At 46.7% G+C, this 24,419-nt stretch overlaps 1 protein-coding gene across 4 annotated transcripts in view; it reads left to right on the plus strand.

The window, feature by feature from the left end:
- EHF (ETS homologous factor) overlaps window positions 1-24,419 on the plus strand; it is a 130,549-nt gene that overhangs the window by 66,314 nt on the left and 39,816 nt on the right. For 2 of the 4 annotated variants that reach the window (XM_081546006.1, XM_081546008.1), the window contains exon 1: window positions 24,256-24,391. The exons of the other annotated variants lie outside the window; for them this stretch is intronic. The gene's annotated coding sequence lies outside the window, so the exon portion shown is untranslated. Of the gene's footprint in view, window positions 1-24,255; window positions 24,392-24,419 lie in introns of those variants that run through there. 4 annotated transcript variants of the gene reach the window in all.

Consider the following 24,419-nt stretch of genomic DNA (forward strand, 5'->3'; position numbering starts at 1 on the left):
ACTATTAATTTATGTCTTCTGAAAACTCCCTGATAGGCATGCCTGCCTTCTTTCTGATGATATCAGCGGGATTCAGCAGTGACTGCATGGATCTTTATTACCTCCTGGCTCTTCAGGATCTTGCAGATAAAAGCTCTTTGCCTCCTGAAAGATCTGAGAGGCTTTTAGAGAAAACAGACCTAAATGCCTGCCAGCTGGAACTCGAGTTCTGCAAGGCAGAATTCTGTTCCTTCTGCCTGTGGCACCTTCTCATCCATCCCACTCACACAGCTGTGTGACAGCCAGGTTGGGGGTGGCAGGTGGGGTGGGGAAGAGGCCCTGCGCTGCTCGGACCATCATCTCGGTGAGATGGATTCAGCCTTTTTGGAATCAGGGCTGTTCAAGAGTGGTTTGGACCAAGGCTGGTTGGACGCTGCAGAGGAATATGCTGAGTCCCCTGGGGGTGGGGCCAGGAGAAGTAGGGAGGGGGGGTTGCCCTACTATAAAGAAGGTTCTCCTTGTACCTTGTGATAACAACCAACGTTTTTTGAGCACCTAATATGTGCCAGGCTCTGGGCAAAGTGCTTAACACATATTAACTCATTAACCTTCCCGCTGACTCTATAAAGCAAGTCCTCTTATTGTCACCCATCCGCCTTGGCAGGTGAGAAAACCCAGGCACAGTAACTGGCTCAAGCCTGCGCAGCTGGTAAGTAGCAGAGTTGGGCTTCAAATCCAGGCAGTCTGGCTCCAGAGGGTGCTCTATACAGTTAGTTATGGTCTGGGGAGGGCAGCCTGCTAGGAACACCGAACCCCCAGCTCATCCCAAACTCCCGGATCAGTGTCTGGCACCTGCATTTGAACATGATCCCCAGGTGATTCACGTGCACACTGGAGTTTGAGAAGCGCTGCCCTCACTGTGTTATACTCTCTACTCCCAGTAGGAGATTAGCCTTCAAACTGTTCATTCATTCCACTGGTGTAGAATTTCCATGCTCTGGACATTATGCCAGAGATGGAGACTGAGAGAAAAGCATCCTCAGGACACTGTTGGCCTGCGCTTCATGCGGGCAGAAAGCAGAGTGGGAAGAAGTGGTACAAGCCAGGGTGCCAGGGCTGCCACTCGCTGGCGGTGATGGTGGCTACATCACTTCACCTTCCAGGGTTCCAGGTTTCTCATCTGCAAAACAAGGCAGGTGAAGCAGAAGACACTTGTCCTGTGGTGGATTCTCTATGCCAAGGGTGGACACCCTGCAGACCCTCAGTGAGGATCTGCTGAAAGAGGGGAGGAAGGAAGGAATGAGAGTGCTGATCTCCATGTGGATTTCCTGTTTGTACCTCAAACAAGTGAAGAAAAGAAGTAGAGGCAACAGGAGCATCCACTCTGTCGGTGAAGAGGCAGAGCCTTCCTGAACCCCTCATCCATAATACGGGGGTCCTAGGTTGCCCTTCTTGGTTGTCCACCATCCACTCAGTTCATTGCTCCTGGGGAAGTTCTGCCTTGCGTCTGTGGATCTCTTGGTAACTTCGGCCCCACGTCCAGGGGGATGGCTGAGAATCCTGGCCTCTGGCTTCAGGGATGCCAGGGATTTGAAGGGAAAGGGGTGGATAATATCTGGATGGTGTGGGTTGTTTGGGCTCTGCTTCTTCCTCTCACTCCTCTCCTTCCTTCTCCCCTCTTGCCGACCACTCTGAGTCCCTTTAGGTGGCCAAGGTTACAAACAATCCTAGCAATGCTGGCCAGTACTCCGTTAGCTCCTACTCTGAGTCAGTCCCTGAATCATGCACTTTATATACACCAGGTCACAGAACGCTCCAACAGCCAGAGGATGCATAGGAGCCAGTTACCCCCGTTTCTAGCCAAGGTGACTGAGGCTCAGAGCGGTTAAGCCACTTGCCTGAGGCAGCTCAGCCATTTCCTTGTGGTGACTTGAATCCAGGTTTGCTCAACTCCAAAGTCCAAGCACCTGCACTTGTTGCCTTGATAACGCAACCTTGGGTCATTCTTTGGCCACAGAGGAAGCCTACTGAGCAGGCCTTTCACACCAAGAACTTCCTGACCCGCAGATCCAAATGAAACAGGAGGAAAAGGGGCAGGGCACAGCTTTGAAAGAATGACATGGCCATAGGACACGACATAAACTGGGTCCGAGATGGGTCCAGATGGATCCAAGATGGCAGAAGAGTCGAATTCCACTAGACCTTGGGCCCTCAGTATATGCTCATGGTAACACATTAGCAAGCTAAATGACACACCCGTTAGTGCCAAGACAGTTCCAAGGCCAACCATAAAGACCAAAAAGTGGGCAGTGGCCCAATTCCTGGAAATCCCAGCCCCTTCCCCCAAATAGTTGAAAAACTCCTCCCACAGATTAGCCTATGAAATTACTCAGCCTATAAAAACTAACCACACCATATTTCAAGGCCACTCTTGCCTTCTGGCATGGCCCGTACTCTGTCTGTGGAGTCTGTCTCTCCCAAGGCCTCTATCCTTCTGAGATCACCTTCACTCTGTCTGTGGAGTCTGTTTCTCTCTAAATAAATCCTTTTCTTACCTATCACTTTGTCTCTCGATGAACTGTTTCTGTGATGAGACATTAAGAACCCGAGCTTCCTTGAGTCCTGAAACCAGGTGTGTGAACTCAGTTAAAAGCATGTGGGCTCAAGTCCCAATCTGAGTTACATGGTTTCACAAACACGGTTGGCAGGGTCACAGAATGCAGTCTTCCAGGCCCCATCTTGCAATGGCTCTGACTCAGCGAGTCTGCGCAGGGCCCAAGGCCCTTACATTCTGGTAAGTCTCCTCGGGTGCCTCTGACACTGAGTCAGCATGGAGCCGTGGATCAAGAGATAAACGGGATTCGGTGGGGGCTGCAGGCAGTTCTCTCTCATTCAGAGCAGGAGGAGCCCAGCTCCTGGGAAGAAGGCCCATTGATGAGGAGGGAGCTTCCTGAGAGTGACCTTTGCCCTCAGTGAAAGTGTGGGGATTGAGATAAGGCAGAGAGATTACTGGTGGCAGAGGGCGGGCGGGCAGGGTGTTTGCTGTCTGGCTCCAGACTCAGCTGCTGTGGCCTCTCTGCTGGAGACAGCGTGGGGCCAGCCCAGTGGAGACCGGAGTGTGCAGGAGTGAGGGAGACGGGTGTGGGATTCGTTTAAGCATGAAGCAGTGAAGCTACCCCGACTGGTTCTTTGAAACCCCCCCAAAAGGCAACATGAGCGTGTCTCAGTCTCGAGATGCAGAAGTGCTTTCAGTCACAGCGCCTAGTTCAAGGCTTCCCAAACCCAATGCTTTGCTATGGCTGCTGGTCAGCTGTCCTATGGGTAGCCTCTTACAGCCTTCTTTAAAATGACTCCCTGATCAGAGAACTTACATTTATTTAGAAAGCGACTCTATCTACCTTCAATGGAAAATTAACATCACTGGCCACAGATATACGTTAACTCTTACTGAAGTGTTAGTCCCTCAGTTGTGTCCGACTCTTTGCGACCCCATGCACTGTAGCCCACCAGGCTCCTCTGTCCATGAAATTCTTTAGGCAAGAATACTGGAGTGGGTTGCCATTGCCTTCTCCAGGGGATCTTCCTGACCCAGGGATTGAACCTGAGTTTCCTACATTGCAGGCAAATTCTTTACCTTCTGAGCCATCAGGGAAGCCCTTTACTAAATAGGGTGAAAACCCAACAATGGGGTAAACTTCTCACTAGCTCCTGCCACCTTTTTGTTAAAAGGGGCTAGCAGCAGACTGAGACCTCCTTTAAAGTGTGTGAAAAGAAAAAAGAATTTAAAAGGTACACTTTTCTCATGATGTGACCCAGTGCTGTTGAATTCCAGACCCTCATATCATCTAAAATCATGTCATATGTCCATTTGCTATGTCTGCATCTCTATTCCTGCCCTGGAAATAGGTTCATCTGTACCATTTTTTAAGATTCTACATATGTGCATTAATATACATTTGTTTTTCTCTTTCTGACATACTTCACTCTGTATAACAGATTCTTGGACCATCCATGTCTCTACAAATGACTCTATTTCATTCCATTTAGTGGCTTAGTAATATTCCACTGCATTCACATACCACATCATAATCTATTATCCATCCATGGACGTTTAGGTTGCTTCCATGTCCTGGCTGTTGTAAATAGTGCTGCAATGAACACTGGGGTACATGTGTGCTTTTGAATTATGGATTGACATTTATACACTACCATATGTGACATAGATAGGTAGCAGAAACCCACTATAAAGCACAGGAAACTAAGCTTGGTGCTTTATGATGACCTGGTGGGGTGGGATGGTGTGGGGTGGGAGGGAGGAGATATATGTATACATAGAGCTGATTTACTTCATTGTACAGCAGAAACTAACATGACATTGTAAGGCAATTATACTCCAATAAAAAATAAAATCATGTCACTTGTAGCCACTAATAAATGCTACAGTATGAGAATGTAAGCTCCATGAGGGCAGGGTTTACATTTTAAAAATCTGCTTTAGTTGTTTTTCTATTCTTAGTTTTCTGACAGCGTGGAACAGTGCCTGGAACATAGTAGGTGCCCAGATAGTTACTGAAAGTGTGGACAGTGGGGCCCGTGGACAGTGGGGCACGTGGGCTGGGCTGTTCCATCTCTCTCTTCTTTCGGGACTGAGAAGCGGAATGTCAAATGCAGAGGGCTTCAGACTGGCAACCAAATGTCTTGGTTCCTTAATTCCCAGCTCTTTGCTTAGGACTGAGACCTCTGGGAGCCAGAGCCAAAGCCTGCTCAGCCCAGCTCCTTCCCAAGCCTGGAGAGGTTGTGAGGAGTCAGTGAGATGCTGGGTGTCCAGGACCTTGTGTGCCCAGGGCAGGGCTGGGTTGATTGTAAACGGCAGGTGACTGATTGTGACCCCAAAGATTCTGTGCACCCAAGGTCTGATCCTAGAGCGTTTTCTTTGTCCTCTCTTGAGAGAGCCTGCTTGCTTTCCTTCTTCTCGCCCTGGGAACTCACGCTGGCCTGAGGGATGCACCCAGACCTCACAAGGTGGAGACCTGCGTCCGTGTCTCGAGTGCTAGGAGGTTGTGACGCCATCCTCCCTGTGAGTGCTTATCTTTCGTGGAACCATTACTACACAGCTAAGAATATTAATAAAATACCCTCCTACTGGTAATCCAAGGAGGCACCCTCTTGTCTGCTACTGAGCCAATCTGGCCAGGAGGCAGGGGAATGGACTCCGGACCTCCTGAGCCTGGTCACAGCCCTCTGCTTCTATTAGCGCTTTGCACACCTGAGGGTGTCCTGTTTCCCCCACTAAGGAATGGTGGTTAGAACCTGCCAGAAATTTCTCACAGCACATCTCCCAGTAGTTACTGCCCTTTGTAACATACCTTATTCAAAGCTTCAGATTTGCCAGACAAAGGCAGAGAGGAACTGGCCCTGTGGATGAAGGCAGCAAGATTCCTGTGACACCTGTCAGGGCTGCAAGGCAAAGTTCCATCGCTGAGGTCTGATACCTGTCACCTATAGTGGGTATCAGACTGGCAACCACCATACCATGTCATCCCTCATTCATTAACTATGTTCTCAGGGATTCCTATAGCACACCTGCCTCTGTGCTCGTCTAGCCAAGGAGAGAGACAAGTGACAAAGCCGTTGCAAAGCAGTGTAGTCCTAGAGGGAGGAAGACCCAAGAAGAGAGAGGCAACTACTCAGGGGTGATGGGGGGAGGGGATGATGTCAGGGGCATCTATCAGCAAATCTCCCCAGACGATGCTCTGTTTGGGCTGAGATCTGAAGCTTACGTAGCAGTTGGCCTGGAGAAACAGGAGCAGTGAGTATTCCCTGGCAGATGGTTCAGCATATGAGATAGATCAGAGAAGACAGGGACGGAGAGTGCAGAGGAGTGTGGCCAGCCAGTTTGGGGGGCTGACTGGAACCAGTATATATAATCAGTTCAGTTCAGTCACTCAGTCGTGTCCGACTCTGTGACCCCATGGACTGCAGCACGCCAGTCCTCCCTGTCCATCACCAACTTCCGGAGCTTACTCAAACTCATGTCCATCGAGTTGGTGATGTCATCCAACCATCTCATCCTCTGTCCTTCCCTTCTCCTCCTGCCTTCAATCTTTCCCAGCATCAGGGTCTTTTCAAATGAGGCAGTTCTTCGCATCTGGTGACGAAAGTATTGGAGTTTCAGCTTCAGCATCAGTCCTTCCAATGAATATTCAGGGTTGATTTCCTTTAGGATTGACTGGTATGATCTCCTTGCTGTCCAAGGGACTCTCAAGAGTCTTCTCCAACACCACAGTTCAAAAGCATCAATTCTGCGGCGCTCAGCTTTCTTTATAGTCCAACTCTCACATCCATACATGACTACTAGAAAAACCATAGCTTTGACTAGATGGACCTTTGTTGGCAAAGTAATGTCTCTGCTTTTTAATATGCTATCTAGGTTGGTCATAAGAATGTCCAGTGGGAATTAACTGGAGATGAGCTTGAAGAAGTAGGAGCCAGATCACAAAAGACCTGATGAATCAAATGATGGAAGTTAAGCTTTACTCCAAAGGGCATGGGAGCCACAGGAGCGTGTTAAACCAGCAGATGAGCATTATAGAAAGGCCTCTGAGATGGCTTCTTCCACCGGAGGCTCTGAGGACAGATCCCTAAGGGCCTTCTGGGCCTAAGTTCCTGTGACATATCTTAGGTAGGAGCCATCCCACTACCGTATGGAGGATGAGGCTCTGCTCTCATGCAGCTGAGAGCAGGATGGCGACAAATGATTCAGCCCCCAGCCAATGGAGCAGTTATGGGAAGGAGGCACATGTTAGGGTCTTGCTGGCTTCCTGATGCATGCATGCTTGCGTGCTAAGTCGCTTCAGTTGTGTTTGACTCTTTGCAACCCTATGGACTGTAGCCCACCAGGCTCCCCTGTCCATGGGGATTCTCCAGATAAGGATACTGGAGTGGGTTACCGTGCCCTCCTCCAGGGGATCTTCCCGACCCAGGGATCAAACCCATGTCTCTTATGTCTCCTGCTTTGGCAGGTGGATTCTTTACCACTAGCACCATCTGGGAAGCCCTGATGGCCTACACATTGAATTACTAAACATTCTGACATGCTCTTGTCCTTCTCAACCTCTTTTGAATCTCTGTTCTCCATCAAGCTCCTCACCTTTCCCCACTCTGCTCTTCTTTCCTCTCCCCTCAGCTTTCTTAGCCATGCCTGGGTATCCTGGTTTTTACTTTGGACCAGAGAAGATCTGAGGCAGCATCATTTGATCCTGGCCTTGGAAGGAGCACTGCCGGCAGTGGCTGGGAGAGCTGGGAGGGTGCGGGAGGGTGCCTGGCACTGGAACAGGAAAACCTGGGCTTCTCCTCCTGCTCTACCAACCACCAGCCCTTAGATATGGGGCAGAACCACTTTTCCTCTCTGCATTTCTGTGTTCTCACCTGTAAAATGGGGACAGTCTCACAGGGATGGTATAAGATTTCGGTGTGTTATTTTATCTGTGAAAGTGCTTTGTAAACAGCAAAGCTCTGGATAAATGTTTATTTTGGGTTATTATGCACTGCTGGAGGATTCTGCAAAAAAGATGTCAAAATGGAGGGATCCACTGCTTTGGGATATTTTCATCATATAGATATAAATAGATAAATATATACCTGTCACAAAATGTAAACAAGGAACAATGGGAAATTTCCTCCCCATCCCACCCCCACCCCCAACAGCAACTATTAACATGGTCATTGTACTCTCTCCCAGTCATACACAAAGTACAAATATTTAAACCAAAAAAACACAACAGGTTTGTAAGTCTTGTTTTTTAGCTTTTTTCACTGTATGTGGACATTTTTTAATGTCATAGTATACAGTCCACAGGGTTGCAAAGAGTCAGACATGACTTAGTGACCAAAGAACAACAACAACATACAGACCTAACACTATCTTCCTAATAAGACTTCATAGTATAGACGGGCCACAGTTTATTTTGTTTTTACAATATTTTTATTTATTTATTTGGCTGTATGCGGGATCTAGTTCCCTGACCAGGGATCAAACCTGGGCCCCTCGCATGAGGAGCACCGAGCCCTAGCCACTAGACCATCCAGGAAATTGCCATGGTTTGTTTTAGCTTTCTCTTGTTGGTGAACATTAATATCATTTCCAAATTTTCATCATGTAGTTCTGTGGTCTTTTGTGCATATACCAATGCAAGAAATTCTGAGGAATGGGGTTGCCGGGTCAGAGGATATAAGCGTTCACATTTTGGTAGATAATACCAAATTGCCCTCTATAAAGATTATACAAACATACCCTCCCACAAACAGTGTTCCTCCCTCCACATGCTTGAACCAATAGTGGGTGTTAACAGTAACAGTTCGACTGACGCTTTTAAAACTCTTGGACCCTTCCCCTGCCACCTTGCACTGGCCATGTGAGCCACCGACCAGCTTTATTCCACTGCTCCTCTGCCTGACAAACCAAGTGCCACATGACAGCAGTGGACAGGGGCCATCTGAGAAATGGTTACCCAAGGAAATGGTAGGAACCAGGCCCATGACTATCTGGAAAGCTTGCTTTGAGGGTTCAATGGAGTCTTAACATTTCCAAACATAAAATCTTGAAGTAACAGAGTCATCTACTTTAAGCACTGTTCTTGACACAAAATAATATTATTTTTATTGGTTTTGTTATTCTAGAAAGTTCTGACACATAGATCTTTGTTGTGTTTGCAGAGATGGTAGTGAGAGAGAGGAGGAAGATGTGGACAGGTTGAGGTGTGAGTTTAAAAAAAAAAGTGTGACTTTGTCATTGTCAGGCTGTGACTGGTCACGTGTCCTGGTTGCATTCCAGGCTTTTGGTGTTACAAGATGCAAATCAGCAGGTAACCAAAGAACATTTCCATGGAAAGAGCCCATGACCTCCTGGTGCTGTGTGCAGGTGACATAGTCAGTGTTATGGAAAGAAGATAAGGGTGAGAGTGGGGAGGGGTAGACGGAGGCCTTGCCAGCCTTTAAAACCTAAGCAAGGAGCCACTGGAAAGTTCCAGACCCAGACCCAGTTACTGACAACATGGTGCCCACTTGTGTTAACCAAATACTTACAGCCAGCTTGGGCTGGGTTACCCATTCAACTGGCCCCATTCTAAAATTCCCTTAAGCAGGGACAGGGAGTTAAGTCCAGTGGACTATGGGGAGGTGGTAATCAGTGAAAACTGTGTGAGACAGGAGCTTGAGGACTGGAGGAAGAAGAGGCAGGATTCAGAATGACAGGAATAACGAATCAAGTAACTGACAAAAGTAGCCCTTTACATGAATTGCCTAATTGAATTCCTTTAATTATCCTACAGAGTTAGTACTGTGATGGTGCACATCTAATAAATGAGGAAGTAGAGGCTCAGAGAGGTCAAGTCACTTGGGCCAAGGTCACACAGCCACAAGTGACAGATCTGGAACACAAACAGAGGTCTCTCTGACTGTAAACACCAGTGCTGAGGAAAACTTCTATCATGACCTGGCAGGATTCACCCATATCTCTGGATATGGTAGTGGGAGGTTTTTGGGTTTTTTTTTTTTATATATTGATGGAAAATGATCTTTTTTTACTCTTTTGTAGGACAACATGAAGAGCCTACCTGGCTTCTATTTTTTAACCAGGTGGCCGATTTTTGTATATTTGACAGTTCTACCACACTCCAATGGTACACTCTCCCCCAACTCTTTTTGAGAATTTTGGGCTGGACGGAGCCATCCTGGGAGGCTTAGGCATGGGCTTATGAAGGCCGGCAAGGCATGAGGGTACGAGGTGTGGTAGTTAGGATGAGGGGTAGGATGTCTGGGCTTCTGTTTTAGAAATTCTAGTTGGGTCCCCAGTGGCCTGGGGCTTCTAGACCTCAAAGGCTCTGAGGCTGTGATTCATCAGTGTGTAAACCAGCCAGTCCTTGGTCTTCGTGCCGCCTCTCCAGCCTGTAATTAGCCTCGGCCCAGGTTGTTGCCTGGCTTTATTCTGCATTGAGAGGCTCTTTCCTTGGTCCTCTCCATTCCTGAGTCACTGTCAGGCTCACAGGTGCCGAGGCAGGCTGGCCCATTGCTCGCTACCATCTTGGAGGGCAGTCCAGTTAGGAAGGATGAGGTGCCCCCGTGAAGAGGGTACTTCCACCGTGAGCCCCTCTCTTGACTCTCCAGGCACTGGTAAGGAGTGCAGGCTGAGATTTGTGGACCAGAGGATGCTATCACAGAGTGACCTTTGAGGTGGGCATGTTCACTTGTCCCATCTCATTGAAATCTTTACAGTACTTACTACAAGAGGCAGTACATGGGGGGATGAGGCAGAGGGGAAGAGGGCAAAAATCTTGTGTCGAGCCATCTGGGTTTCAGACCCTGCTCTGCCTCTTACTAGATCTATGACTTTGGTCAAATTTCCTCACTTCCCTGAGTCTCTATTTCCTCAACTGTAAAACAGAGATAAAAATAGTAACTGCATCAAAGAGCTTTTGAGAGGATTTAATGCAAAGATACAAGTAAGTGTTTAGCATATCTGTAAATTCTCCATGAGGGGGTGATGATGATGATACTGGGATAAACTTTATGCCCATTTTACAGAGGGGAATACTGAGCCTCAAGTTGTCCAAAGTGGCATAGCTCATCAGCGGTGAAGTTGGGATGAAAACCTCAGTCTGTTTCCAAGTCAAGAGCCCTGTCCTCTGTACTGGACAGTCTATAGGAATGAGTCTACCTATAAGACTGTCATGGCCTGAAAAACAATACATCCAAACAACAAAGGTCTGCCAACATAAGTTGGTTCTATGTTTTCTGCAGTCTCAAGCTGGGGATCAATGTAAGGAGATTATGTAAATATTTACTCAGGGTTCTGGGAAACCCAGCAGGGTTGCAGGATAAACCATCACCTTCCAGCAAGCAAGGGCTCACCTGCTAAATCCCCTTCTCCAGGAGGCTGATTGGATTGCCCAGTTTCTTCTATTGTAGGGGAGGAAAGTGATCAGCTCCCACCGAGAGGATGTTTTTCACATAAGGTTAGAGGTGGGTAGGGATGGTGGCTCTGAGGTCAGGCAGTCCTGGTTTCTCTCTGTCCTTCCCAGCAGTGTGACCTCAGGCAAATTACTAAATCCCCCTCAGCCTCAGGTTCCCCACCGTTAAAATGGGGGATTATAATATTACCTTGAGGGGCTGTTGTAAGGATTAAATAAGAAATTGTATGTAAATAAAGTACTTAGTTTCTGGTATACAATACGTACTTAATAAGAATAATAAGGCCAGAAGTGGGTGGATTGGGGCATTGATTTATAGCACTTTGCTAGCAAATCTCTTGTTTCTTGCCAGTCAGAGGCCCTGGTGAGACTATGTCCTTGTGGCCAAATGATCCTTGGCACAGCCACCTCTAAAAGAACCACTTGGCAAGCATTAACCAGCTCATCAGTTCAGTTCAGTCACTCAGTAGTGTCCGACTCTTTGTGACTCCATGGACTACAGCACGCCAGGCCTCCCTGTCCATCACCAACTCCCGGAGTTTACTCAAACTCATGTCCATTGAGTCGGTGATGCCATCCAACCATCTCATCCTCTGTCATCCCCTTCTTTTCCCACCTTCAATCTTTCCCACCATCAGAGTCTTTTCAAATGAGTCAGCTCTTCACATCAGGTGGCCAAAGTATTGGAGTTTCAGCTTCAGCATCAGTCCTTCCAATGAATATTCAGGACTGATTTCCTTTAGGATGGACTGGTTGGATCTCCTTGTAGTCCAAGAGACCAGCTCACAGGACCTTGGGTTCAACTCCAGGTCTCAGTCCAGCCTCCAAATGTATTAATACCAGCCACCATTTATGGTGTACTGGTGTGCTCCCTAAACAGATCAGTTCAGTTCAGTTCAGTTCAGTCGCTCAGTCGTGTCCGACTCTCCGCAACCCCATGAACTGCAGCACGCCAGGCCTCTCTGTCCATCACCAACTCCCGGAGTCTACCCAAACCCATGTCCATCGAGTCGGTGATGCCATCCAACCATCTCATCCTCTGTCGTCCCCTTCTCCTCCCGCCCCCAATCCTACCCAGCATTAGGGTCTTTTCCAATGAGTCAACCCTTCGCATGAGGTGGCCAAAGTATTGGAGTTTCAGCTTCAACATCAGACCTTCCAATGAACACCCAGGATTGATCTCTTTTAGGATGCATTGATTGGATCTCCTTGCAGTCCAAGGGACTCGCAAGAGTCTTCTCCAACACCACAGTTCAAAAGCATCAATTCTGCGGCGCTCAGCTTTCTTCACCGTCCAACTCTCACATCCATACATGACCACTGGAAAAACCATAGCCTTGACTAGACGGACTTTTGTTGGCAAAGTAATGTCTCTGCTTTTAAAAATGCCACCTAGGTTGGCCATAACCTTCCTTCCAAGGAGTAAGCGTCTTTTAATTTCATGGCTGCAATCACCATCTGCAGTGATTCTGGAGCCCAAAAAAGTAAAGTCTGACACTGTTTCCACTGTTTCCCCATCTATTTCCCATGGAGTGATGGGACCAGATGCCATGATCTTAGTTTTCTGAACGTTGAGCTTTAAGCCAACTTTTTCACTCTCCTCCTTCACCTTCATCAAGAGGCTCTTTAGTTCCTCTTCACTTTCTGCCATAAGGGTGGTGTCATCCGCATATCTGAGGTTATTGATATTTCTCCCGGCAATCTTGATTCCAGCTTGTGTTTCTTCCAGCCCAGCGTTTCTCATGATGTACTCTGCATATAAGTTAAATAAGCCGGGTGACAATATACAGCCTTGACGTACTCCTTTTCCTATTTGGAACCAGTCTGTTGTTCCATGTCCAGTTCTAACTGTTGCTTCCCGACCTGCCTAAACAGATAATAACTCTTTAATCCTCTCCAGTGCTGGGGGATGGTATATCTCCATTTGCCAAAGACAGCATGGGGACTCAGAGATGGTAGGGAAGTGCCCAAAGACCCACAGCTGTTAGAGGAGATCAGACTGGAGCACAGTCTTTGTGACACACAGGTGGATTGACCAACCTTCTTGGTTTACCAGAAGTTTCCTGGACCATGGTGTTCCCTGGGAGGTGGGGCATTCATTGCTAAAATCAGGGAAGTCTGGCATGAGTTGAGTTCTCTATATGCTGCCTCCTTGACAAGATCGGGCAGTGATTCTGAAAAAGAGTCGGACTGAGAGAGAGGAGAGGAGGGTGATGCAGAGAGAGAGCAGCAGGAGTAACCTTGCACTGCTTCTTTCTGGGAAGACAGCTGTGGCTACTTTCTCTCCCGACAGTGTTCTTGGACACCTCCTCTTTCCTGAGGTCACTACAGAGTCTTGATCCGGGAGGGTGCTGCTTCTGTGGATTTGATTCCCATAGGGAATTAGAGCTGTCTGTGCCTGGAGGTGCCTCCCCTGAGGCTGGAGGAGAGTGTGCAGGACCCAGAGGACCTGCTGGGAACCATGCATGTGACCTCAGACCCCTGTTCACCATGCAGTCACTGAATGACCTAGGGATAGAGGCCAAGCCAAGTGGGGAGGTGTATCATTTCAACCATCTTGTATGCATCATGCGTCCCAGGGATACTGGGAGCATCTTAAGGAGATACACAAAGGAAACAGTTTCTAAAGCACCATCGACACACAGGGTGTGCGAGTTATGCCACTGCTTCTAGACACCCGAGCCCCAGCTCTGGAGTTTCACCAACTCAGCGCCCTGATACTTCAGAGAAGTATGTTAAGCCTTTCTGGGGATAGGCAACGTAGACCCTGTCTGCGTGGGTTACCCATGCTGGCTGGGGAAATGCAGAACCCCAAATGACGCCACATGGCAGACTTGGAAATGTAATGAAGTCTTGCTTCATTAGAATCTGTGTTCCATGATAGCGGGAATTTTTATCTTTTTTTTTCTCCTCTGGCTAAATCCTCATTTCCTGGTACAGTGCCTGGCCCATGGCAGAGACTCGGTAAACATTTGTTGACTACTGAATGGTTCCAAGTACAAACAAACCATTTGGGAACACAGATTCTAATGAAGCAATTGGGGAAGACTGAGTGGAGACAATGGGTTGGGTTCCACTGGGCAAAGATGCAGACAGGACCACGTGGTGGGTTGGCAGGAAACAGAGAAGCATGTGGCACATGTGAAGAAGCCATGTGGGTTCATCATGTCTGGGATGTATATCAGAGGTGCAGCTGGAGACTATGGAACTGAGGACATAGGTGGCCAAGTGATGGGGACTGGTAACGGTGTGCCCTCAGAAAGTTGGGACTGTCTGCCTTTGAGCCTTTATTTTCCAAATTTTAATCACTCAACTTTTATTATCTCTATTTTTTGCTGTGTCTATGTACCTGTTTATATTATTTGCTTAATAACTTTCATTTTGACTTGCACTGACTCTCTTTTGCTTTACTAAGTTAGTTTTCACATGAAAATATATAATTGTTAAAATAGAAATTATTGTTTGTGCTTAAAAATCATCTTGCCATCCTTTGAGGGACACAGCTTCAGGGAATGGGGAAACTGGTAAAGACTTTTTTTTGTCTGCCCTGGGTCTTCTCTGCTGTACGGGGGCTTTGTCTAGCTGTGGTGAGCAGGGTCTGTCCTCTAGCTGGGGAGCATAAGCTTCTCATTGTGAATCATGGGATCCAGGTGGGTGAACTCAGTAGTTGGGGTGCCTAGGTTTAGTTGCTCGGTAGAATATGGGATCTTCCCGGGACTGAACCTGTGTCCCCTGTATTGGCAGGCAGATTCTTAACAACTGGATCACCAGGGGAATCCTGGTAAAGATTTTTGAGCAGGAGAATGATCTAGTTACTTTTTGAGAAGGCGGCAAATATGAAGAATGGTGGTGTGTAAATACGATTCTGGGTCAGTTGTGACTAGAATGGTAAGGAAAATTGCCAAGGTGAGTTTTGGGGGGGCAAGTCAGTTTCTCTAAGGGCTTCAGAATGAAGTGCACAGTAACTGCTCTCTGTCTGTCTCTTTCCTTTTTGGTCTCAGTTTACCCTCTTTCCCAGCAACTCTGCCCTACCACCTACTGCTTGCTGCCAACAGGTCTGCCAACAGTGGCATAGTGCTATGGCTTCCCAGGCTCATCTTACCTGGTTGTTTAAAGAATGTTACCCCCCAGCCAAGGCTCATGTTAACAGAGCCATGACCCATCCTCTAACAAGCCTATTTTTCCCAGCTGTGCATTCAGCATCCAAGTTAAGGTGACCTGCCAACTGAAAAGAAAATGAATTGGCAAAAATCAGAAATTTGCCAAAGGCTCCCTTCCTCTACCACCACATACGATTGTGAGAGCTAAGGTTGGACTCCCTGAGGTTTTCTGCTCTAGTGAGTCTGGCGATCCTGGAGAACCACGAACAGGTGAACTTGAGGAGGATAAACCTTGGTCAGACTTTGAAGTCTTTTGGTGCTGATGGAGAATGTCTATGGCAAGCTGACCATGCTCTTTTTGGATGCTCACCTGGTCAGGTTGCTCTGTCCCCTGCCCTCCATCTCCCATTCTTTCCAGCAGAACAGAGTTCGAGGGCCTCCATGCTTTCCACTGTAAGGAAATGGGCAGACTGTGGCCGGTCTCTTTCACTTGGGGCTGTCCTCCTGAGAGAAGTTTTCAGATGAACCGACTCTGCAGATTTTTGGTTCAATTTACAGAGGAGTTCCTTGTTTCAGTTTTACTGTATACCCACCTACACAATTATCTTTTGGTTCTCAGAATTTCAGAGCTATTAACCTCCAACCTTAAATCAGAATTCTCATAAAACTTTCCTGGCGCACAGTCATAAAAGAAACCAGGTCTCAAAATAGGCACTTGGTATACTGTCCTTCTCCAGGAAGACAAATTGACTAATTCCAAGCCCTGTACTCAACATGTGGTTACTAAGAATGGAGTTGCGGGGCGGGTGGGGTGAAAAAGGGGAGAAAAATCATAGACATGCCATGATACATGTGGGGAGATTTCATTTGGATTTCCCCCGAATATGGAATTATTCATAAATAATTCCAAGGGCTTCTTTCTTGATATTCCACCAACGTGCAGGTGCATATGTTTTGAATGGATTAAATGAATAATTTATATATGCAAACGAGGTTATTTGTATAGTCTCAGCGGTTGTGCTTGTCAATGATCAGATATCATTTCCAGGCGGTTTCTAGGTGCATTCTTTCCAGAAGCATGAGCAAGTCCAGAATTTCTAGTTTCTATCTGGAAGACATTCAGGAGCAGAATCTGGTTGATTAGTATTTTACATTTTCTTGAGACACTCTCAGTTGCTTATGAAGAATGAAACTGAGAAACTGATGACAACCCCCACCTCTAATGAGGTTCCACTGCTTCCCTCAACTGTCATTAGTAATACATTGGTCATCACTCCAACTCTTGACTGTTCTTCTGCCATTTTTGGATCTAGAGACTGTGGGACTTAGCCTGCCTAGGGCTATTAGGCCAGGTGGGTGGCAGGGTGACCTTTGTGTCAAGAGACTCATGAATTCCCAGGCAAGACCAAGTCACAGCTTTTTCCCGTGGGTTTCCCCTCAATTATTATTCTGGGCATTTGGCTTTTTAAATATTTGGTATGGAAAGACAGGGGATGAAGACTGTCCTAGAAGATCCAAATCTGTTTCAACTTTACAATCTCACTCTTCCAAGAAATATTCACATCTCCAATTGCCTTCCAGAATTGAGCTTGGCTTTCCCTGTCCCTGTAAGATATTATGGGCTTCCCTAGTAGCTCAGATGGTAAAGAACCCCCCTGCAATGCGGGAGACCTGGGCTTGATCCTTGGGTTGGGAAGATCCTCTGGAGAAGGGAACGGCTACCCACTCCAGTATTCTGGCCTGGAGAATTCCATGGACTGTATAATCCATGGGGTCGCAAAGAGTTGGACACGAGTGAGCGGCTTTCTATAATCCAAAATTCAACACACTGTTAAGCTTCTCTTTTTTGAAGATGGTTGTGGTTGACTTGTTTTGGAATAACACTGGCTTCGCCTGAGCTCCAGCAACTTGCTTTATTGTACAGCCTTGGCCAAGTTACTTCTCAGGCTTAGGAGGCTCAGTTCCCTCCTCTGCAATGCAAGAAGAGTGTTAGTACCTTTCTGATGGAGTTTTGTGAGGATTAAATGAGGTTATGCAAGTTAAATTCTTAGTCTAGTGAGTGGGACGTGGTTAAAAATGAATAAATGTGAAGAGTCACTATTATGCTTCTGTTTTCCTATAACTTGTCCAGCGTCACTCCTCCCCTTCCCTACTTTGTCTTTTGAAACGTGGAGAATTAGTTCTCTCATCACCCTTATGTTCACTCTTGCCATTTCCTGCTTGACCACGTCCAATTACCTTGATTCATGAACCTAACATTCCAGGTTCCTATGCACTATAGTTCTTTACAACATTGGGCTTTACTTTCACCACCAGACACATCTACAGCAGAGCATTGTTTCCACTTTGGCCCAGCAGCTTCGTTCTTTCTGGAGCTATTAGTAATTGCTCTCTGTTCTTTCCCAGTAGCATATTGGGCGCCTTTCAACCTGAGGGGTTCATCCTTCAGTGTCATATCTTTCTGTCATTTAACACTGTTGATGGGGTTCTTGTAGTGAGAATACAAGAGTGGTTTGCCATTCCTTCCTCCAGTGGACCACGTTTCGTCAGAACTCTTCACTATGACCCGTCTGTCTTGGGTGGCCCTGCATGGCATGGCTTTTAGCTTCAGTGAGTTACACACACCCCTTCATCACGACAAGGCAGTGATCCATGAAGGGTGGCAGAGGATGAGATGGTTGGATAGCGTCACCGATTCAATGGGTATGAACTTGGGCAAACTCCGGGAGATGGCGGCAGGTGGTGAGGGACAGAGAGGACCGGCGTGTTGCAGTCCATGGGATCGCAGAGTCAGACACAACTTAGCGACTGAACAACAACAGCACCCTTCTGTAATTTCATACATTCCTAAGGGGATCTATTAAGATTTAAGCTCCATACTTCGAGGAGAGAGTAAGCATTTCCTGAGATTCCACCGAATGCCAGACACTCTGCTAGTTCTCTGTACATTTCTAATTTAAACATCTAAATAACTCACTGAAAGTATTTATGGACCCAATAAACAGATGGGAAAGTTGAGAGCTAAAGTGTAAATAACTATGACAAGGTCATCCTGGTCTGTCTGACTCCAACATCTCTGTTGTTTTCACTGGACTGGCTGCTTCTGAGAAAGCTGAGTTGTCTTTTTTTTTTTTTTTTTTGAGGATGAGGGAATAGGTTCCGAGCACCCTCATCTTGCAACACCACAGGTTCTACCGAGTCATTAGACATTTAGATTGTGATTTTACATATTTTCTACTTGGGTCTGAGAGTTTGCTGTCTCTCATGGCCCCTGGCTGAAAGAGATAAGGGACTGAGAACTTCCCTCAAGTTCAATCCCATTACAATGAACCTCTTGGACAGTAGGAACCTAGTCTTCTGATTTATCATTAGTGGAATAATATGGGAGCCCACAAAATATCAATAGATGGTGATGAATGCAATATTAATTATTGTCTCAGCTGTCACTCACCTTTGGAGGTGTCGATTTGGTCGGTGTGGGCAGGAGCCCCTGAGTTGTATGGGCGATCCTGATGCTGCATTAGTTTAGAGCAAGGACACATGGGTCAGAAAAGGCTGAGTGCCTGCGGGGGCAGGGAAGGGTGACCGATCTGGGCAGGCTGCCGTGCCTCACCTCTGATGCATCTGCAGCAGCATCTCCTTATTCTGTTTTAAAGTTGGGGGTTCCATGATAGTGGAAGAAATTCTCACACTTAAATAATACATTAAAATAACCTCTATAATTGTAAGAAGCTCTTGTCCACACGAAAAAGGAAATATAGGCTGCAAGAAGGTGGCCTGGAAGTGGCCAACTTTTGCCTCATCTGTTCTCCTGTTGTGAGACAGAGAAACGAGCCTTCCTGAAGACCCTGATGGAAATGTTGTTTAGATGCTCAAAGCAGTTTGATTCAAGAAGCAAAGTGCTTATGCCAACAGTGGAGTTGGCGTTAAGTCAGGGCACCATGTAAAGTTGTCTGGGAGGAGAGATAAGGTCAGAAAGAGAGTAATAAGATATAGGTGAAGCACAAGGAACGGGTCAGGGGTGCGTTTAACAAGGTAAGAATCACGATTCTCCAAGAATCTTGGAGAATAATTAAAATATGAGAGGAGAGTTCGGAACACTTATTTTTGGTGCATTGGTGATGCGTCCAGATGCCTGAGGTGTATTTGTGGATGCAATGGGTCATTTCTTTTCCAGAAATGGTGAACCACCCACCCCTACTACAGCACGAAGTTTATCCCCACCTCAGCAGGCAAGCAGGATGTTCCATTGGCAGAGAATATTCTCAGTGTGTAGGCACAAGTGTGACTGCAAAATACATGGTCAAAAAGTGCTTGCATAGCTGTTAAGACAGCTGTCAGTGTCAGACGTTCCAAATGGAACTCAAGTGCTACCTTCAGAGCCCAGGAAGCTGCTCCCCAGAGGATTTGTAGACCCTTGGGAATCGGATCTAAGAAAGATGGAAAGATTTTGGAAGCACAGCTCTTAGGAGGGAGTAAGGTGTGAGGCAAGATGATATTTATAAATCCTAGTTCCTTATTTAATTCTAGTCAGCCCCCTAGCCAGATAATTCGTTACATCAGCCCCCTCCTCTCACCAGAGTTTCTTGTTCCTGTCAATTCTAGAGCAATATTCTTGTGTGGCTCTCACTAAATAATTGCCACATTCTGCCCTGAAGGTAATTCCATGTCATCAAGAGGGAATGATAGACAGATACATATATAAACACACATTTGCTTTCAAAAATAAACATAGGGCCTCTAGTTAAAAGGTGCTGTGTAAAGTAAGCCAGCATCCTTTTTTTTTCACAGCAAGCACAGTGCTCTCATTAACCTTGTAACCGCAGCCTGTGTTGGTATTAAGACTCGACCCCTTAGGGCTTGATACTTGGCTCAGAGAGATTCTTTGTCTTGGCCTTGGTGTAGAAATTAAGATCCCTGGGGTTCATTGATTCTGAGATGTGGATCTCCTGGTAGACATTTCAACTGAACTCAGGGTCCCCAGGTCATTGCACACAATCTGGCTTGGTTGCTCTGCCCCACTCTTTCGTTTTTGGGAACTAGCATTGCAACTTAACCCAAGGCCTCTGTGTCCTTGCACAGGTCTGAGACAGTGTTACAGTCTTGAAACTAGGAAGATTTCTCTTCAGAGTAATTGAGTTTGCAGAGTTGGTTCCAGTTCTTGGTATTATCTCAATCTTGACCTGAGGGCAGGCTGCTTTGCCTCTCTGTTTTATGTCTTCACATCCTTCAAACCTAGGCAGTCAGCTTTGTCTCATCACCTCATTGCCTCCCTTTGTCTTTATCAGTCTCCAGGAGATCCTGGGAGCATAGAGCAAATGGAACCTATACTGGGGTTAGAACTCTGACGGAATAATGAGACTCTTGCCTGATTTCTCCTCGAGAAGGTTATGACTTTTGAGAAATTAACAATGTGTTCATAAACAGGCTCTGGTATGTTTGATGGTTTTGTGGTTACACTTTTAAACTTAACCATGAACGACATGCTTGATATGTTTAATGCTCTTGCAGTTGAAGGTCTCATCATCAAATCCAACTTCTGGCATTTTCAGTTAAAATCAAGTAAGTAAGTAAGTGTTAGTCACTCAATCATGCCCAATTCTTTGTGACCCCATGGACTGCAGCCCACCAGGCTCCCTCTGTCCATGAGATTTTCCAGGCAAGGATACTGGAGTGGGTTGCCATTTTCTTCTCCAGGGGATCTTCCCAACCCAGGGATCGAACTCAGGTCTTCTGCACTGCAGGCAGATTCTTTATTGACTGAGCTACAAGGGATAGCTTTCCTGGCCTCAGCCTGCCAAGTTGGCCCCTCCCTGGACGAGTTCTCCCTCTTCTCCCCATCAACCCAGCTGGTTCTCTTCCCTTCACATGGGGCCTGAGAAAGTTGGCCTTCTTCTCTGGTCCCTTTTTGCTCTCAGTTCCTGCTGAGCCTCCAAGGCCGTGAGCAGGGTTCAGGTCCCCTGGCACTTTCCCTTTCCCTCCCTTCTCTCCCAGCCATGGCTCTGGGTGTCTCCCCTGTCCTGTCCATGCCTGGCAGCCATGGCCTTACTGTTAGTCGCTAAGAGGAACTTTCACACTTCTGCCTGGAGCACCCCTGGCTCCAGGCTCTAAGCTGGGTCTCCACAGAGGCTCACGGAGATAGCTGTGTGGAGGGGGCGTGCTGAGCTGTGCCTCTCAACACCGTTCCCTGGTCTGCAATGCTCACCCGGCTCCTGCGAGGCCTTCTCATGACTCAGGGCTCAGTTCACGTTTATCTCCTCTGACAGGTCTTCTCTGCCTCCTGTCTCCTCCCCTGTCTGAGGTTCACCAGCCTTAGAGGATCCCTCTCCAGGGCCCATGGGTCTCAAAGCATCAACCCGGCTACAGTGTACAACCCAGGCCTGTCTTCCTCCTCCCTCCCCTCGCACTGTGTGTGCTCAGTCGCTCAGTCATGTCTGACTCTTTGCAGCCCTGTGGACTGCAGCCCGCCAGGTTCCTCTGTCCATGGGATTCTCCAGGCAAGGATACTGGAGTGGGTTGCCATCCCCTCCTCCAGGGGATCTTCCTGACCTAGAGATCGAACCCGGGTCTCCTGCACTGCAGGCAGATTCTTTACCGACTGAGATACAAGGGAAGCCCTTGTAGCCTGATTGTAAAAATCAAGCTTGTCTTGATGTAAAAATCAAGACTTCCATCCATTCTGTTATCTCTATCTATCTACCCATCAATCTAATTTGATATAAGTGCTGTCTCTTTTACCACAGAGTAAAAGACCTCATACTTTGAAGGAATTTCTCTATGGATATGATATCCATTGATCCATCTGTCTGTCTATCTTTGTAACCATCCATCTGTCGAATTTGATGTAAGTGGTGTCATATTGAAGTTAACCACAGGATAAAACACCTCATACTCTGAAGGAATTTCTCTATGAATGTAGCAGACCTAAAAATCTAGCTTTTTTTGGGGGGGGTTGGTTGATGGAGAAGGAAGGTTTTTGCTTTTAAGGGAGGTTTAGCTAAGTCTCAAGTAAAGAAAAGAAACAATACTTAATAAGAACCCATTAAGGACCAGACACATTGTTAGGTACTTTGTATATGTACATAGAGACTCCACAAACAAAGTGGTTTATGAGAACGGGGTGGCATCTTTCCTTCCCCTTTCCATCATTTCCATCCTCAAATGACTCTTCTCAGAAGTGCCTTAATGGAGTAGTCCTCTGATAGAAAATGAGCAGGGTAAGAGTAGGTGAAGACATTGGAGGTGTAACTGGAACTCTTCAACTAGAAATATTAATAAAAGAGCCTGCAATTAAAGGTGGCTGGGACTGGACCTGAGAATCACATTCTTTTGGAGTTGTTGTTGAAGTTAACCACTTCTTGAGCACACACCCCCTACCTCCCACATATGCCCCTGCTGTCTCAGGTTAATCTCAGGCAAAACTGTAAAGAAGATCAAGTTTGCTTCCCGGAGTTACACTGGTACTCATAACACCCCACCACCCCTTCCCACACACACACACACAGAGCACCCCCCTGAAGTGGGTGGAGCTGCTAGTTCAGATTGTTCCTGATTCATCTTTAAGCAAAACCCAGTCTGTTCCCTGAGGGCCCTGCTCTCAGATCTGGAGCTGATAGACTAATTAGGGCTAATGTGATAATAGGCACTAATGACATTTACTGTGTTTATCAGATATTTGTGTTTTAACAAGGCCTTTGGGAAACAGCAGGTTGAAGGTTGGGAATGGTGGTAATGTTAAGTGAAAGCCAGGGAGATAGAAGAGTTTTTCAGAGCCCCCTTAAATTGTACTTCCAAAACCTTCAAAACCTTCAGGACCTGCCTGAGTACTGAGATCTTCCTGGACCTACCCTCCCACCAAGTCTTTTACACCTTCCAGAACCTCAGCAAACACGGTGCCCACATAGGACAACCAGCAAAAAAGGAGTGCTACCGTCTACTCACTAGTCCACCTCCTGTTGGGCAACAGCTTACTTTTTGTTCTATTCAGTCATTGCCCATATACAGACTTTCCTTTTTTGCACAAGGAACTTCTTGGTTTTGATCAGAAAATCTTTGTCTCTTTGCCAAAACTCAAATTCCCTTTCCCCTCTCATAGAGGGGAGGCCTGGTGAGTTAAAGAAATCCGCTTAGACACTTAGCTCATGCCAGGCCAGTGTCCAAGGAGACCCAAGGGAGAAAGTTCATAGTATTTTTCCTTGCCAAGGAGCTGACATTCACCTGTATTGGAGGAAGGGTGTCTGTGAGCCAGTGAAGCAGGCCCTTGGCCAGGGGGATGGGAATTGTGTGGATATTTGAAATCCATGGATCCTCCCTCAAATTCCATCTTCTTGCCCAAAGTGTGTTGTTGTATTTCTAGTTTCAGTATCTTGGTTTTTCTCTCTCGAGCTCCTATAGGGAAGGTTGATATATAGTTAAAAAACAAAAGACCATGGAAGTGTCAAGAGGAAGAATCTGGCTAAACAGACATCCAGATAGTCAGGCCTTTGCGTTGTTGACAGCTAACTCTTCTACTTTTTCAACTCAGGGTAGACTCTCCCTCCCAGGACCCTTCCTTCAAATTTTCCAAAGCTCATACCTGGGGCCAGGGGGATGGGCTTTTCAAAGTCCACTGAAATTACCAAGGGTCCATGTCAAGGAGGTAATCATGGTGCCTGGAGAGAGAATTTATGTTTCTGGCAACCTGGCCAGGAGCCCCATAAAAACCTGGTGTCTGTGCAGCCAGGAAAAAGATCTTGATGTTGAAGCAGAGTGGACTGAACACAACTTAGTATATGAAGACAGAGGTTTAAGAGAGCCCCTGAATCCCCTATACCACCATCTCCTCCAGATTTGAGCTTCTGCTCACATTGCTTTTACATTCTTCCCTCCTGGTGGTGCCTTTGGGGAGCAAGCCTGGTGTTTTTCACCTGAAACAGCCTCTAAGCTGAAAAGAACAGTCACCACCAAATCAATTCCTCATCCATTAACAGGTTGTCTCTCTGTTCTTGAGACACAGGCATAACCTGGTTAGACCTGTTTTGTTTGAACACTAACGTGTGAGTTGGCCAAATGCAAATGAGCAAATGTTTGTAATCCTTTATTTTATTTTTTTAAAGGGCCCGGCAGCCAATCAGAAGAGGGGGAAGTGACTTAGGGAATTCCCGGTTGGTGGCTTATTGCTTAACATCTTACAAAATGATTTAAAATTATTGTCATGTGCATTGATCTTCACTCTGATGAAGGCTCAGACGTGATAACACTCCTGGTTCCCTGTCCCCGTACAAGCTGGCGTGAGTGCTTCTAGCAGTCTTCCCTCCATTCGCCACAGCTATTGGATTTCCCACCCAGAATCTTTAGGTAGATGAGGTAAGTCCTTATTTTTAAACCTTCTTTG

The sequence above is a fragment of the Giraffa tippelskirchi genome, chromosome 11 (assembly GCF_054371585.1).
Source record: "Giraffa tippelskirchi isolate mGirTip1 chromosome 11, T2T-mGirTip1v1.2.pri, whole genome shotgun sequence".
In the NCBI taxonomy this organism is placed as follows: Eukaryota; Metazoa; Chordata; class Mammalia; order Artiodactyla; family Giraffidae; genus Giraffa; species Giraffa tippelskirchi.